Raw genomic sequence first — 16,000 nt, forward strand, 5'->3', positions numbered from 1 at the left:
CTGTTCTTCGTGGCCCTCAGTTGGAAAGTCACTTCCACCCAGCCTATGAAAGGGATTTTGGTCTTGTTGACAGCTTTGCCGTGGCGTTCCACTGATCCGAAGAGTTCTTTTAGCGACCGAAAGCAGGTATGTGGCAGGTAGCGCATTCTTCATTTAAAAGGCTCGCTTGGGCTCCTGTGTCCCACAGTGCTTTTATCAGGAGTCCATCTAGCTGGCACTGTATAAAGCACCTTTCACTGATTAGGCTATCTTTACTGACCGAGGAATCCTCCTCCCAGGAGTACATCGTTTGACCTCCGCACTAGGCATTAAGTAACTGATGCCCCTGTCTCTCTTGCAGCTGTTGTAGACGGGAACACACTTGGGGATAGTACGGACGCAGACGTTTTACCTCATGCGCCGTTCTGGGGTTTTGGGAGATTTGGATTTGCTTCTGGGACCTCCTTCGTGTCGCGGTTACCAGTCACCCCGCACTGGCAACCTCCTGTCTTTTAACCCAAACGACCGTGACCATTGGCATTCCTTTGCATAATGTCCTTCCTCACCACTTCTTAGACAGTGGACACACACTGTACTCTGATTTGATGAACAGCACGCTTCACAAGCCGGGGATCTTCTGTTTTGGAACCCACTCCTGGGTCTGAGGAATACAGGTTCTGACCTGGAACAAATCAACTTTTCACTTCAATCAACTCGGCTTGCAGTTCTCCTATTACTTCCTCCCAGTCAGCGCTATCCGTCCTCTCTTTTGTTGGTGATTTAAGGTTCCCTCTCGGAGGTGGCACTGGAGGGCCTCCATGATGATCTTCGGACTGGCCACTGGGGGTCTCCGACTTCAGCTGACTCAATTGGTGCCGCCCCTCCATCCTCCAACTTCAACCTGGTTAGAAACTGTGTTAGCTCCTGGAGAAACGTCCCCATGACATCTTCAGCTTCTCTCTCCCCCAGCTCATCCATTTTTGCATTAATGACAGCTAACAGTTACCTGCGGTTGTGTGCTTTAGAAATCTGTTCTTCTGACATCTTTATATGTTCTGCTACTGTTCTCAATTCTTCACAGGTTAATTGAAGAAGCAGCTCACTAATTCTGTCCATTTGTATTTACATATCCATTGCTGCTAGTGAGCTTTTTTTTTAGGGCTGGTCGCCTTTAACTGGTGTAGTAGAGTTGAATTGAGGTGCTGTGCTGCTGTGTTTTTCCAGACACTTTTCCTCTTCTCCTTCTACATGCTAATTCCCACTCAGGACTCCCCTTAAGGGCCACCAATGTTACACGCACGCTGCCTAAGTTCAGATAGGGGCAAGATGGGGTTCATGAATTCTTTGGAATCCTGGGGGAACCGTTACTCAGGGCGACCATAGGCTGCAGCTTCTCTCAGGCACACAATAGATTCAATTGCTGACCGGACACATCTGACAAGAGTCTTTTTCAACAGTTTAACAGTGGAGTTTATTCAAGTACGACAAGTACCATTTAACTCTTTCAAGAAACAGGCTTCACCACAGTACAGTCTATTAGAGCAGATACAGTAATGGCAGTCTCTTCAGTAGCACAGTTCAGCACAGATTAGATCTCTTAGTAGCACACTTCTATGCATACACAACCACAGGCTTTTCCTTCACAAGGACACAATAGTACACAGCATTCTTTATCCTGCATGGAGATGGACACTCCCTGTCTCCTGTGACTGTGTTAGCCCCTCTAGTTGCTGGATGCTTCTGAAGCACAACACTTCCTGTCTCCTGTGCTTGTGTTATTTGTAATAGTTGCTGGATGCTTTTGAAGCAACAGGACTACTTCAGCATGTCACACATTCAATGCCTCTCAGGTTTTGCAAAGGAATCTGTATGTCTTTCTATCCATGATTTCTGTGACACTGAGTCACTACTCACGCACAAACAGTGAGATAGGGTAGTCAGGAGGTCTGAGGTCAGATACCAGGAAGGCTTGTAGTACAGAGGAGTAAGACAAAGGCGTGGGCAGGTAACAGTCTGGGGTCAAAAGCCAGAAGGGTATGTCAAGACAAGGAAGTAAAACAAATGAATAGTCAGAGGACAAGTCCAGTGTCAGATACCTGAAGTCAGAGAGCGTCAAGAGCAGGAGGGATAATCTACAAGAATAGTCAAGACAAATCCTAGGGCCGGCAACAAGGTCAGAGGAAAGAGACACAGGGCTAAGCAAACACACCTAAGTTAAGCAAAGCTACATCTGACACTGACTACTAACAGCTAGCTAGCTAAATACCTTGCAAATGATTAATGATGAGAGGCACTTGGGGAAACTCCCACAGACTGGACCAGATTGAGCAGCAGGGCTGTCAATCAAAATATTGACATCCCAGCACGTCCCAGAATCAGATTGGATGACTGCACTGTCACTCACAAAACTGACAGTCCAGCACACTCCAGATCCCACAGGGCAGCTGTCACTCACAGCATTTCTTGGCTACAGTCAATGTTGAAACCGTGACACTTTCTCTAAAATGGGAGGCGTCATCAAAAACTAGGAAGGTCTTCTTAACAACTCTTGATACCTGGACATGAATCTTGGGTATCTTTTCCCAAATCTCTGTGTCTTCATAATTAAAAGGAAGTGACCAGGCTCCTCTTAGGATGCTTCCACTCATCTAGAATCAACTTCTTAACATTTTCAGGTCTAACTTCACTGAACATTTTGTCCTGAATGGTTTTTGGTTTAGTCTTTTCCTCTATCTTCATAGTATTGTGGATTGCACCAAACAGGATCTCCATTTCTTCTTAAGAGAAAATGATAATTACTTACTGGTAATTTTGATTTTCCAGAACCCATGACAGCACCATAGAGAGTGAAGATCCACCCCCCCAAGGACAGGAAACCTACAGATTTAAAAGATGGAATCTCACCTCCTGCTTGAGTGGTTTGTACAGCATGAGGACCTCTGTTTAATTAGTCAGGTAGAGAAGCATATATATTATATTTATATAAATATAACCGAAATTACAGTATTACCTGCCGACACGGGTACATCAGTGATAAAATCGACAGATCAATTATTCCACGGTCTACTGGGAATCGCCAATGGTTGGAGAAACCCAGACTTAGAAGTAAGACAGGTCTTAGAACGCGCACAGACATTGCAGGCAGCTACATACTCCCGAACATCCTGATGAACCCCTGACCACAAAAAACACAGAGTAAGAAGATCTGTGGTAGCTTTATTACCGGGATGTCCGACCAAGACCGAATTATGGTGTTCACTAAGAACTCTAAGACAGAGATTTACAGGTACACACAGTTTACCTAATGGACAGGCAGCAGGGGCATCCCATGAGCCTCAAAAACCTCCTTCTCGAAATCAGAGCATATAGATGCAATGACCACCCCTTTTTGAAGTATAGGAACCGGTTCACAATTATCTCCACCTACAGTAAAACATCGAGATAAGGCATCCTCTTTAATGTTCTTGTTCCCCAGCCTATATGTAACAAAAAAGTTAAACCTGGCGAAGAATAACGCCCATCTTGCCTGTCTAAGCATTAGACGTTTCACAGACTCTAGATATACCAGATCCTTATGATCCATGCTTACCATAACCGGATGAACCGCCTCCTCCAGAAAATGACGCCACTCTTCAAAAGCCCACTTGATTGCCAAGAGTTCCCTGTTACCAATGTCATAATTTCTCTCAGAGGGTGACAGTTTTTTAGAAAAGTATGCACATGAACACTATTTACCATGAAACTCACCCTGCGACAAAACAGCCCCCACCCCCACTTAAGACATGTCAACTTCTACAATGAATGGCTGAGTGACGTCAGGCAGTATGAGAATCGGCGCAGGTGCAAAACACTCCTTCAAGGTATTAAATGCCTCCCTGGCCGGACTGGACCATTTGGAAAAGGCAATCCCTTTCCTGGTCATATCCGTCAGAGGTTTGGCCACTACCGAAAAGTTTTTGATGAACTTGCGGCAGTAGTTAGCGAAACCCAAAAACCTTTGTAACGCCTTTAAATCCTCAGGACGATCCCAATCCAGTATGCCCAGACTTCCGCTAGATCCATGTGAAAATGGTGGAAGATAAAATATAGCCCAGAAAAGGGATCTCCTCAACCGAGAACACGCACTTCTTTGGTTTGACAAATAATTTATTGTCTCTGAGTGTCTGTAAGAACTGCCCAACATGTAACTGATGTGACTCAAGGTCAGGCGAATAACTTAATATGTCATCAAGATAGATCACTAAAGATGTCATTTATAAAATGCTGAAAAACGGCGGGAGCATTAGTCAACCCAAATTACATCAAAAGGTTCTCATAGTGTCCCTCAGGCTTATTGGAAGGCTGTTTTCCACTCATCCCCCTCTGAAATTATTCACCCCCCCTGAGATCCAGTTTAGAAAACCATTTTGCTCCCACAATCTGATTAAATAAGTCCGGGATGAGAGGGAGCGAATATGGATCCCGGACCGTGATCTGATTGAGTTTGCAGAAATCTAGGCAGAGGCGTAACCCCCTCCCCTCCAATCTTTCTTCTTTATAAAGAAAAACCCTGCAGCAACGGGGGAAGAGGAAGGCCTGATATGATCCCTTGCCACTCTAGACCAGAGATATTATAAAGTCTGCTCTTAGACAGCTTGGCCCCAGGAAAAAGTTTAACGGTGCAGTCATAAGGACGATGGGGAGGGAGTTCTTGATAGCCCTGCTCCGAGAATACATTCTCAAAGTCAGACAGGTATTTAGGCACAGACTAGGCATTCACCCTAGCCAGCTGAGTGCCCAAAAAGTGTCCTTGACAATACTCGCTCCATTTAGCCAACTCACGTGTCCTCCAATCTACCACAGCGTTGTGCAGCATGAGCCAAGGTAGTCCCAGAACCACAGGAGAGGGCAGACCCACTAGCACATAACAGTCCATACATTCTGAGTGTATGGCCCCTACCTGTAGATGTAACCCTTGGATGACTTGAGAAAAATACCCTGGCTCAAGGATGTGGAGTAGATGGCAGTTATGGCTATGTGTCTGGACAGTATTTGTGGTTTGAGGCCCTGGACGAACCTAGGGTCAATCAAATGAAACCCCGCCCCACTGTCCAGAAAGGCAGAAATGGTCACCTTATTTTTGTCCAGATGGATTTCAGCCGGTGGGAAAAATTGTGACCTACCCACAGGAGATATGTACTCCCGGGTTGCTAACCTCCCTGCAACCCGGGCTCCTTAGTTTTATGGCAGCTGTTTATGGTGAGGTAAGGAAGGACAAGCACCCACGTAATGACCCTTCCTCCCACAGTAAAAACATACTCCCCTTTACGCCGAACTCCAGTTTGCTCCCCAGAACGAGTTGCTCCCCCCAACTGCATGGGCTCCTCAGATGACTCAGACCAGGGTTCCCTTGGACCTGGACCTCCCGCATATTGGGGTGTCTCTTTATGTCACCAGATTGCCAGAGACATGGTCGCTTCAAGAGAAACTGTTGCCTCATACAATGCAAGTGCATCCTTTACCCTTGCAAATAGCCCTTGACAAAACTGGCTACGGAGTATGGGGTCATTCCACTTAATGTCAGTAGACCACCTCCGAAATTGAGCAATACTTATCGGCTGGCCAGTCTCCCTGCTGAAGCTGACGTAGCGTGGACTCAGCCAGGGAGACGCGGTTGGGGTCGTCGTATATATGACCAAGCACTAGAAAAATTTCCTCCTCTTGGGGGTCACCCTGAAGGAGCGAGATTACTATCCCCACCCGTTGCTCCTTGGTTCCTGAGGGGGTCGGACGTAACTGGAAGTACAGCTTACAGGCTTCCCTGAAAACTACAAACATGTCACGCCCCCCCAGAGAATCTATCAAGCAAAGCAATCTTGGGCTCCACTGGGGGTTGCCTAGGAGTAACGATCCCCAAACCTAATGTGTCAGGGTTCTGCAAAACTACAGTGCGTAAGTCTGCCACCTCAAGGCTGAGCTGCTGTAGTTGCCCTATCAGAGCTGAGATAGGATCGATGATGGATCAGAAAACGGTTTTGGCCAAAGCTAATGTCACGACTCTGTTGGGTATCCCGGGGCCAGGGCTCCTTCCCTGTCCCTAACACTAGGGTCGCCCTATCTGGCCCTGTTCCCCAGATTACTTATGAAGATGAAGACGCTGGAGCCACGTACCTTGTCTGAGCTACTCAATCTGCCCTCAGTCTGTTCCCTTCCCCCCACCCAGGGAAGAGGGGAGTAGTAGTGTATGGCAGTACACCAACCAGACTAATAAGGTAATACAAGCAGGGATAAAGGAAAATACCAATCATACAAATATATGCACGCAAACAACATAGGTTAACACTGGGGAGTGGAGGATGAGGAAAAAAATAAAACCATACAACAGTCTTAGCTTAATTCCTACAAACGCATTCTCAAACAACAACTCTCCACCACACTCCTAGAGCCATGCAACATAAGCTGCGGTCTTCTGGCTCCTCTCTGTTGCGGTAAACCCGTGACAGGTGTCCCCTGCATCTTTTTTCTGCTTCCAGAACCTCTCACTGAAGCGCTGTGAAATTAGCTTGTGCCCATGCAACTTCCTGAATGCACGATGAGAGGAACCTAAGGTTGGACATAACTCCCCTCAACGAGATTATTGGATTCCTGATCAGACTGGAAACAATTCCGGTTATTTTGTCTATTTTTCCTTCTGGAAGAAAAAACCTCTCTTTGCACGAATCCAGAAGGATTTTCAGAAAAAATTGTCTCTGCTCCAGAATTACCTTTGATTTTTTCGCATTTACTAGCCATCCTAAAGAGGCTAGGGCACTGGATCAGGGTTGGCTTCAGGTTTTTGTGGGCCCTGGGCGAAAGAGTCTCAGTGGGCCCCTTTAACACATACCACGATTCATAATGCACAGATACCGCAGAGAAATATATATATAGTACAAGGCCAAAGATTTCACTTCATACATTACATGAGCGATATCTATAGTAAATTCTACAAAAGCTCAGAAACCGGCGAATCCTCACAGCACACAGTGCAGACCAGACAGTATAGTCCTCCATACAGTATTATGGGCACCACATAGTCCTCCATACAGTATTATGGGCCCCATATATTGCTCCATACAGAATAATGGACCCCATATAACACTCCATACAGGATACTGGCGCCCTTATAGCGCTCCATACAGGATACTGGCCCCCATATAACGCTCCATACAGAATACTGGCCCCCACATAATGCCTCATGCAGGCTGTGCCCCCACATAATGCCCCATGCAGGATGTCACTTCCCCCCCCCCCCCCCATAAAATGCCCCATGCAGGATGTCACCTCTCCCCGACATATAATGCCTCATGCAGGATGTCACTCCTCCCCAGGCCCCCATATAATGCCCCATGCAGGATGTCACCTCTTCCCCCATATAATGCCCCATGCAGGATGTCACCTCTTCCCCCATATAATGCCCCATGCAGGATGTCACCTCTCCCCCCCATATAATGCCCCATGCAAGATGTCACCTCTTCCCCCATATAATGCTCCATGCAGGATGTCACTCCCCCCCCATATAATGCCCCATGCAGGATGTCACTCCCCCCCCCGGGCCCCCATATAATGCCCCATGCAGGATGTCACTTCTCCCCCCATATAATGCTCCATGCAGGATGTCACCTCTCCCCCCCCCATATAATGCCCCATGCAGGATGTCACCCCCCCATATAATACCCCATGCAGGATGTCACTCCCCCCCGTGCCCCCATGTAATGCCCCATGCAGGATGTCGCTTCTCCCCCCATATAATGCCCCATGCAGGATGTCGCTTCTCCCCCCATATAATGCCCCATGCAGGATGTCACCTCTTTCCCCCATATAATGCCCCATGCAGGATGTCACCTCTCCCCCCCCATATAATGCCCCATGCAGGATGTCACCTCTTCCCCCATATAATGCCCCATGCAGGATGTTATCACTCCCCCTCCATATAATGCCCCATGCCTCCATACATATAAATAAATTAAAAAAAATCGAATACTCACCTCACTTCTCACCTGCTGCCGCTGCTGTGGACTCCTCAGCATCGCTGGCGTCTTCCTGCACTGCGCTGTGACGGCTCAGGAAAGAGTGCGGTGTAAAGACGTCACCGCCCTCTGACCTGAGACGTCACAGTGCAGCAGCCACGGAAGAGACCGGAGCTGCTGCGGAGGCACGGGGAGAGGTAAGTATTGTGCCGCCGGCTGCTGGGGCCCTGAGCAAGCGGGGGGGGGGGGGAGAGGCGCAAGCGCTGGCACTGCACCTCTCATGGGTCCCATAGCACGCCGGGGTGCCTGACGGTGAGTGGGCCTCCCCGCCTGCTCAGGGCCTCAGCACTTGCCCGGGTGCGCCGGGTGCTGACGCTGGCCCTGCACTGGATACATGTTTTACTGCCTGACTGCAGTCTAAACTTGTCTTTCCAACTATCAGGAAATCATCTAAATATGGGATGAACAATATGTCTCTTTCTCTGATATGGGCTCTGACATTTCCCCAATTATCTTTGTGAACACTCTTGGGGCCATGGTCAAGCCAAAGGGAAGAGCCTGAAAATGAAGCCAGCTTCCCTGGATATTTACTGCAACCCTTAGACATTTCTGATATTTCTGAAGGATAGGTGTGAAGACCTGGGGTCTTCCATGGGCATAATAGCACTCATACAACACAGGGTGAGGGTAAAACAGTGCGCAATACTTTATTGAACCACAAAGCAGACAATAAACACATAGAACAGTCCCAGCAAGTACCCAAGATGGTACAACATTACACAGTCCTCACCCTTCCGCTGGCCCGCCTGGGTTAGAACAGGTGTGACTTTGGGACTTCCAGGGCCAACTACCTCAACCAGTGGCCCCTCACTTCTGGCGGGCCCCCACAGAGAGAAGGTAGCAGCAAGCTTAGGAAGCTAGCAGTCCATCAAGGTACAAGGCCAGGAGTCCCAAGGGTCCCATCCTGGCTTCTACAAGAGTTTCCATGGGGCCAGATGACTGGCGGGTTCCAATCTGGCAGCTCTGAATGTCTCCATAGGTTCCAGGCGACAAGAGGGTCCCACCTGGCAACCCCAAACAACATATCCATGGAGCCAGGTGACTTCATCGTCCCACCCTGGTCTCCCCAAATGTATCCATGGTATCTCTGATGGTCAATGGAGAAGATCCGTATCTTTCCAGCCAGGGCCTCGTACCCTTAGGCTGGAATCATGTAGAATCCAAATCTGTGTCTCTTTTGATAAAGCCATGCTCCCAAGCTGATGGTGTGACAGAGTCTCTGATCTTTGATTCTCCTTGTTGAGTCTCTCTGAATCTCTGTTTCAAGTCTCACTTTTTAGGCATATCTCCTTTTTAAGTACACATCCACAGGTCAAGGGGTTAGGGAGGGCATTACTCACAGGGCTCAGGTCTCATTGATTGAGCTAATCAATTTAGGGGCTCTTGTAAATAAACATCATTGTTTCAGAATCAAAGAGGAGACAACAGTCAGGGTTATACAAATACTGGTCTGTCCTTCATGACCAGCCACATAAATACACATACATTCATAAGTCAACAGAAACACAATAATGTAGTTCTCTTGGCTTAACAAATTTAATTGCCTAGCTGATTAAGATTATAAACTGTATTGTCACAATAGGTACATGGTAATATGAATCCTGGAGATCTAATATTTCCATGTAGCATTTAGGAAAAAGAAGCTTTACCATTGTTCCTATTGTTTCCATATTTGAAATGTTTGACCTTTAAACAGCGAATATTTTAGGTTCACAAGAGTTCTCAAGGAGAGGTCTGTTTTTTCCGTAAAAAGAGAGGACTGTAGAATCCTCTCCCTTTTTCGGATTCCAGAACTTAAGTAAGGACTCACTTCTGCACCAAGGACAAGACTTTCTGTTCTAAGGCCTGTTGTCCTGCTTTCGAGGACCAGATTTCTGTAACTAAAAATCTTTCTGGTGGCCGGGAGCAAAATTCTAGCTTCAAACCCTGACCTATGGTATTAAAAATCCATTCGCTTCTTGAGATTTCTAACCAGGCAGGAAGAAACTTTTTTAACTTTCCACATATTTGGGGCCTGGTATCATTGTCTTCCAGATCTTTTGGGGGGGATCAGCAGGAAAGGGGTTCTAATTGAAGCTTTTCCCCTTAAGGCCCCGTCACACATAACGAGATCGCTAGCGAGATCGTTGATGCGTCACGGTTTTCGTGACGCAATAGCGATCTCGCTGTGATCTCGTTATGTCTGACAGGTAGCAACGATCAGGCCCCTGCTGTGAGATCTCTGATCGTTACAAAAATTCCTGGACCATTCCTGGGTCGTTGCGCTCCAGCTGGGCAGTGTGCATCGCTGTATTTGACATGTTATCAACGACCCCGTTAGCGATTCAGAACTGAGACACGTAGGCGTGCATAAATTGGACTTTTCCACGCCCCTCATCCCCGATTGGTGGTTGCTACTGTAGAACGAGCAAAAAAGCTTGTAAGAGAACTTCAACATGACGTTTCAAGGATGGAGCAAGACTGCCATCTACTGGCCAGAGACAGTCAAGCGGAACCAAAATATACAAAGGAAGTTGCAGGGAGGGCAGATTCAAAGGCTGGACCCGATCAGGTGACTTCCAGGAAGGAGTTCAGAGAGATAAGAGGCCAGGGCGCCAAACCTGAGGGGTCTTTGGCGCCAAGCAGCAGAGAGGAGCAGACGTGCTCCCTGCATCCTGAGAAACCCCGCGTGACAGGCCAAATCCAGAGGCCTGAGAGGTGCTCCAGCCGGGCACCGGTAAAAGAGCTCCGGATCCCTCACAGTTGTGACTCGAGTGCTGTGCCTGCTGAGGATACTAGGAACCTGATCGCGGTGCTGAGTGAGTTCGAGGAACCCGACGTCGGCCGCCGACAGACTAGGCCTGGACCCCCCTATCCAAGGCTCAAGAGACTGCCCCCAACAGGCAAGCAGAGAGGAGCTGCATACGTGAGCAGGGCCGTCACTTCCACTGCTCACCCACGGTACCGGGGACAATTGGGTTTAAGTACTCAGGTTAGGAGGGGGACAGTTGGGGCTAAAGTAGCACAACGTGATTTCATTTAATTCATCCGGAAATAGACTCACGGCCTAGCGGGAATAACCGGTGACCCCCGCTAGGGCCAAATTCACGGTTAAAGAACTTGTGTGGTGCTTCTCATGCTTGAGGGCATCACCTTACTTTAAGAGACTGCGCCTTACTTTGAGAAATTTCGTATTTTTCTGATATTTCAAACCACTGTTCATTACCCTTGTTGCTAATCCCTTGTTTCAGTATACCTGTTGTATAAAACTGTTTACAAACCTCTCTGACTGTTCTCGCCTTGTGTCTCTGTGCGTTGCATTCCGGTACCTGCATTACATTTGGCGTAGTCGGCAGGATGCAACATTCAGACGCAGAGATGGCGGATCAGTCTGTGGCTGGGTCTGGCCGGAGCCATATACCCCTGGGGGCTATGCTCAGCCATCTTCCCAAGTTTACAGGGGATGGCATGTCACTTTGGGACTGGGCAGAAAGACTGAGAAGTATGCTACGTATGTATCCCCTTGACCCTCTAGCCCAGGCGGAGCTGGCCCTCCTAACCCTTGATGGAGAGGCTAGACAGACTGTGATGTACCGCCCACCTGGGGACCGTGACACCGTGGATAAAGTGATAAAAATTCTAGAGGACATGCACGGTGACACTACAGATTTGGGACACTTGCGCTTACGGTTGTTTCAGCGGGTCCAAGGGGAAAATGAGACAGTAAATCAGTATGTTAATGCATTACAGGAAGTGTCGGCCCATATCACTAAGAAAACTCGAGATGGGAACCGAGGACTGGGACCATTGGATGAGGTGTTGCGTGACCAACTGATTGCTGGCTTGAAAGACCCTTCCCTGAGGCAGATCCTGAAGGAGCGGCTGCGATTGAGCCCTGATATGGGCTTCCTGGAGGTAGGGGCTGAAGCTAGAGTCCTGGAGAGAGAAGTTCCTGTTCTCAAAGCCACAGTTAGAAGTCATGAGGCAATTGCTCCTGGATTCACCAACCAAGAGCCTGATTGGGTACGGGAAATACGTCAGGAAATTCGAGACATTCGGGGTGAGCTGAATTCTATTAGGAAGACTCCTACTGCCCCCTTGCCGACGGACCGTACTGCTCAACGCGGACGGAGACCAAAACGAGAGAGACGTTCCTATCCGGCCCCAGCACGACATGTACCCGACCTATCGGCAGAACGAGGACCGGAGTGCTGGACCTGCGGAGGTAGGGGGCATATCTCCAAAGACTGTCCCAACCGAGAAAAGAGGAGGAGGGGACAGCCGTTAAACTAAAATGCCCCACGGTTGTGGAGCATACCGTGGGGTCTCGAGCTTCAGAGAGTAGAGGAGGGAGCTCTGAAGACATTGTCTCCGAGAGGCCCATCATCTGGGCTGAATTCAATGGGCAGCGGATCCGCTGTTTGATGGACACCGGGTCTCAAGTGACCACTATGCCTGAGACGTACTTCCAAAGTCACTTTCCTGAAGTCGCTCATTCCTGCCGGGAACCCACTGTCAAACTGGTGGCGGCTAATCAACTACCTATCCCAGTAGCGGGAGTAGTATGGATGTCCGTGCGGGCATGTGGAAAGGACCTCGGTCGAAAAGGGATTGTACTGACCACCGGGCCCGGAGGCGATGGGCCCATTGTAACCCTGGGCATGAATGTGCTGAAAGAAGTCGGACAGTTCCTGGCTGAGGGATGTAGCAAAAACAACTGGACCCGCGCCACTCGAGACCCAGCTAACAAGAGAGTGTTCCAGCACCTCGTGCGGGTCAGTCAGATTCAAAAGTTGCCCACTACCTCCCAGTACCTTGGTAAGGTATCGATACCGCCCGAAGCCACAATGACACTGCCGGTGGGACAGACTGTACTCACTTTGCCGGTGCTGGCACATGTGTCCTTAGAGGGCATGGACATTCAAGTTGAACCAATGGAGGGAGAAGAAGCGCCCTCTGGACTCCTGATTGCTCGAACTTTGGCCACCGTGCGGCACGGTCGAGTACCCGTGCGCTGCATCAATTTAAGTGGCACCAGTTTACAGTTGTTGCCCCGACAAGAGGTGGCGCGAGTGTGCGTAATGCCGAAGGCCCTTACTAGAGCTGACGCTATAGGGCTGGCACCTGTGGAAGGAAAACCATGGACCCTAGAGGTGTCCCTCAATATCCAGGAACATGGAAGAGAACCGTTGGCTGGACGCCACCTCCTGGAAGAAATGGAAGCTAACCTGACTGAGTTTTCTGCTGGACAAGTAAGGCAGATCGAACAACTTCTACAGCGATATCAGGGAGTGTTTGCACAGCATGAAGATGATTTCGGGTGCACTCGGGACATTCAGTACGAAATACCCACCGGAAATACTGCTCCCATCCGAGAGAGATATTGGCAGATCCCGCCTCAAATGTACCAGGAGGTGAAAGAGCTGTTGGCCCACATGTTGCAGAACGGTGTGATCCGTGAAAGCCAGAGCCCCTGGGCGGCTCCAATCGTGCTGGTCCGAAAGAAGGACGGTACCCTGAGATTCAGCGTAGACTATCGGAAGCTGAATGCCTGTACAGTACGGGACTCCTACCCACTCCCCCGAATCGAAGAGTCTCTATCTGCACTAGGGAGCGCCAAATTCTTCTCCTCCCTCGACTTGGCCAGTGGCTATTGGCAGGTCCCAGTAGCTGAGAAGGATCGTCCGAAGACCGCTTTTGTTCTCCCTATGGGCCTGTTTGAGTTCAATCGAATGCCGTTCGGACTAACAAATGCGCCAGGAACCTTCCAACGGCTGATGGAGAGGCTTGGGGGACCTCAACTTTGAAGCCACTTTAATATATCTGGACGATATAATTATCTATTCCGCAACGTTTGAGGATCATCTCCACCGATTGGAACAAGTGTTAGAACGGCTACAAAGGCATGGCCTGAAAATTAAGCCTCGTAAGTGTCGTCTCTTCAAACGAGAAATTGAATATCTGGGGCACACTGTGTCCAGTGCAGGGGTGCACCCCACTGCAGAAAAAGTAGCTGCCGTGCAGAAGTGGCCCACGCCCGCCAATCTAAGGGAACTAAGGGCATTCCTGGGGCTCGCTGGATACTACCGCAGATTCATTAAAGACTTCGCTAAGATTGCGAACCCGCTCAATGAATTGCTGAGAGGAACAGCCGGGGGAGCCAAGCGGCAGCCCATTCAGTGGGGCCCACGACAAGAAGAGGCATTCAGAGCATTGAAAATGGCGCTAACAGATGCCCCGATTCTGGCCTACGCTGACTTTTCGCAGCCGTTCATGTTGTACACTGATGGAAGCTTGCATGGGCTGGGAGCAGTGCTGGCTCAAGTACAAGGAGGGAAAGAGCGTATGCCAGCAGGTCACTCCGAGATACGGAGAAGAATCCGGACAACTACAGTTCGTTTAAGCTGGAGCTACTGGCACTGGTGTGGGCCATGACCGAGAAGTTTGCTGAATACCTGTCAGGGTCAGAAGTGCAAGTGCGAACAGATAACAACCCTTTGGCCCACTTGGAGAACGCCAAACTGGGCGCGTTAGAACAGCGGTGGGTCGCAAGGATGTCCAAATTCCAGTATAAAATCGCCTATCGGTCCAAGGCCCTGAACACACATGCAGATGCCCTGTCCCGGGTCACTCAGGCGGGGCCGAAGAAGGACAGAGATGAGGAGCTCGAAGGCGACGAGATCCCGGATTTCAGCCAGTTCGCCGCTGCCGTGGTCGACGCCCAAGAGACCAGAGGGGAACCGAGGCCCACTCAGATTCTGGGCCGTTCAAGAGACGAATGGATACATCTGCAGCAATCCGACCCGGAGCTAGCAAAGTTGAGAGAATGGGTCGCCCTTAATCAGAGACCCGACCAGGAAACCAGAGCCGCTTCACTTCCAACTACCCTACAAATCCTAGGCCAGTGGGAGAGGCTCCTCCTGAAGGACGGCTTGCTATGCCGAAGAATCCAGCTGCCTCAAGAGTTTGAGGTTACCTGGCAAGTGGTAGTTCCAGGAGCGCTAGTAACACAGCTAGCCCAAGAAGCTCATAGAAGAGGTGCTCACTTCGGAGTAGAAAAGACCTTCCGGTGGTTGCAACGGCTGGTGTATTGGCCTCAACTGCGACAAGAAGTCGAGGGGGTCTGCTGAACATGTCGCCAGTGTGAGTTGAACAAGCCCCCGAGCAAAGAGCTCCCATTCAGACCATCCGAACTTCTGCCCCCTTGGAAGTCTTGATGATTGACTACTTGATGGTAGGAACTTCATACAACGGTTATGGACACTGTTTAGTCATGACTGATCACTTCACCAAGTTTGCAGTAGTGACGCCCACTAAAGATCAGACGGCAGAAGCCGCAGCCAAGGCCATCTGTCAAGATTTCATCCGGCTTTATGGGTGCCCGAAGCGAATACATTCTGACCAGGGGGCCTGCTTCCAAGGACGAGTGATGGATGAGCTATACCGCATCTATGGGATCGACCGTTCCCGGACAACGCCCTACCACCCGCAAGGGAACGGTGCATGCGAGCGCTTTAACCGAACCCTGTTGCAAATGTTGCGAACACTGGAAGCGGACAAAAAGATGAAGTGGCCCGAATTCGTGTCCGAGCTGGTGTGGGTGTATAATAATCGAGTTCATGCAACCACCGGCTACACCCCCTACATGTTGCTGTTTGGAAGAAGTGGCCGAGAAATCACCGAACTGGAGCTAGACTCAGAAGACCCCGGTCCGGGCAGTAGCCCAAGTACCTGGATTCGAGAACACCAGCGTCGACTCCATACCGTGAGAAGACTGGTTGCTCAGAAGTTTCAGGAAGTAGAGCATGCAGTTCGGCCCCCGACCACAGGTGGATCGCTTCAGCCAGGAGACCGAGTGCTGGTGAGGGCTAAACGATTTGGGAGTAAGCTGGACCATCGTTGGGAGGCAATACCATATCGGGTGGTGAAGAAGGTTCACCCAGACAACCCCGTCTACGAGGTTAGGCCCGAAGGGGATGACGCCGCGGCATCCAGGG

This window comes from Phyllobates terribilis, unplaced genomic scaffold, assembly GCF_046119375.1.
Source record: "Phyllobates terribilis strain yellow unplaced genomic scaffold, ASM4611937v1 Scaffold_11__3_contigs__length_659146591, whole genome shotgun sequence".
In the NCBI taxonomy this organism is placed as follows: Eukaryota; Metazoa; Chordata; class Amphibia; order Anura; family Dendrobatidae; genus Phyllobates; species Phyllobates terribilis.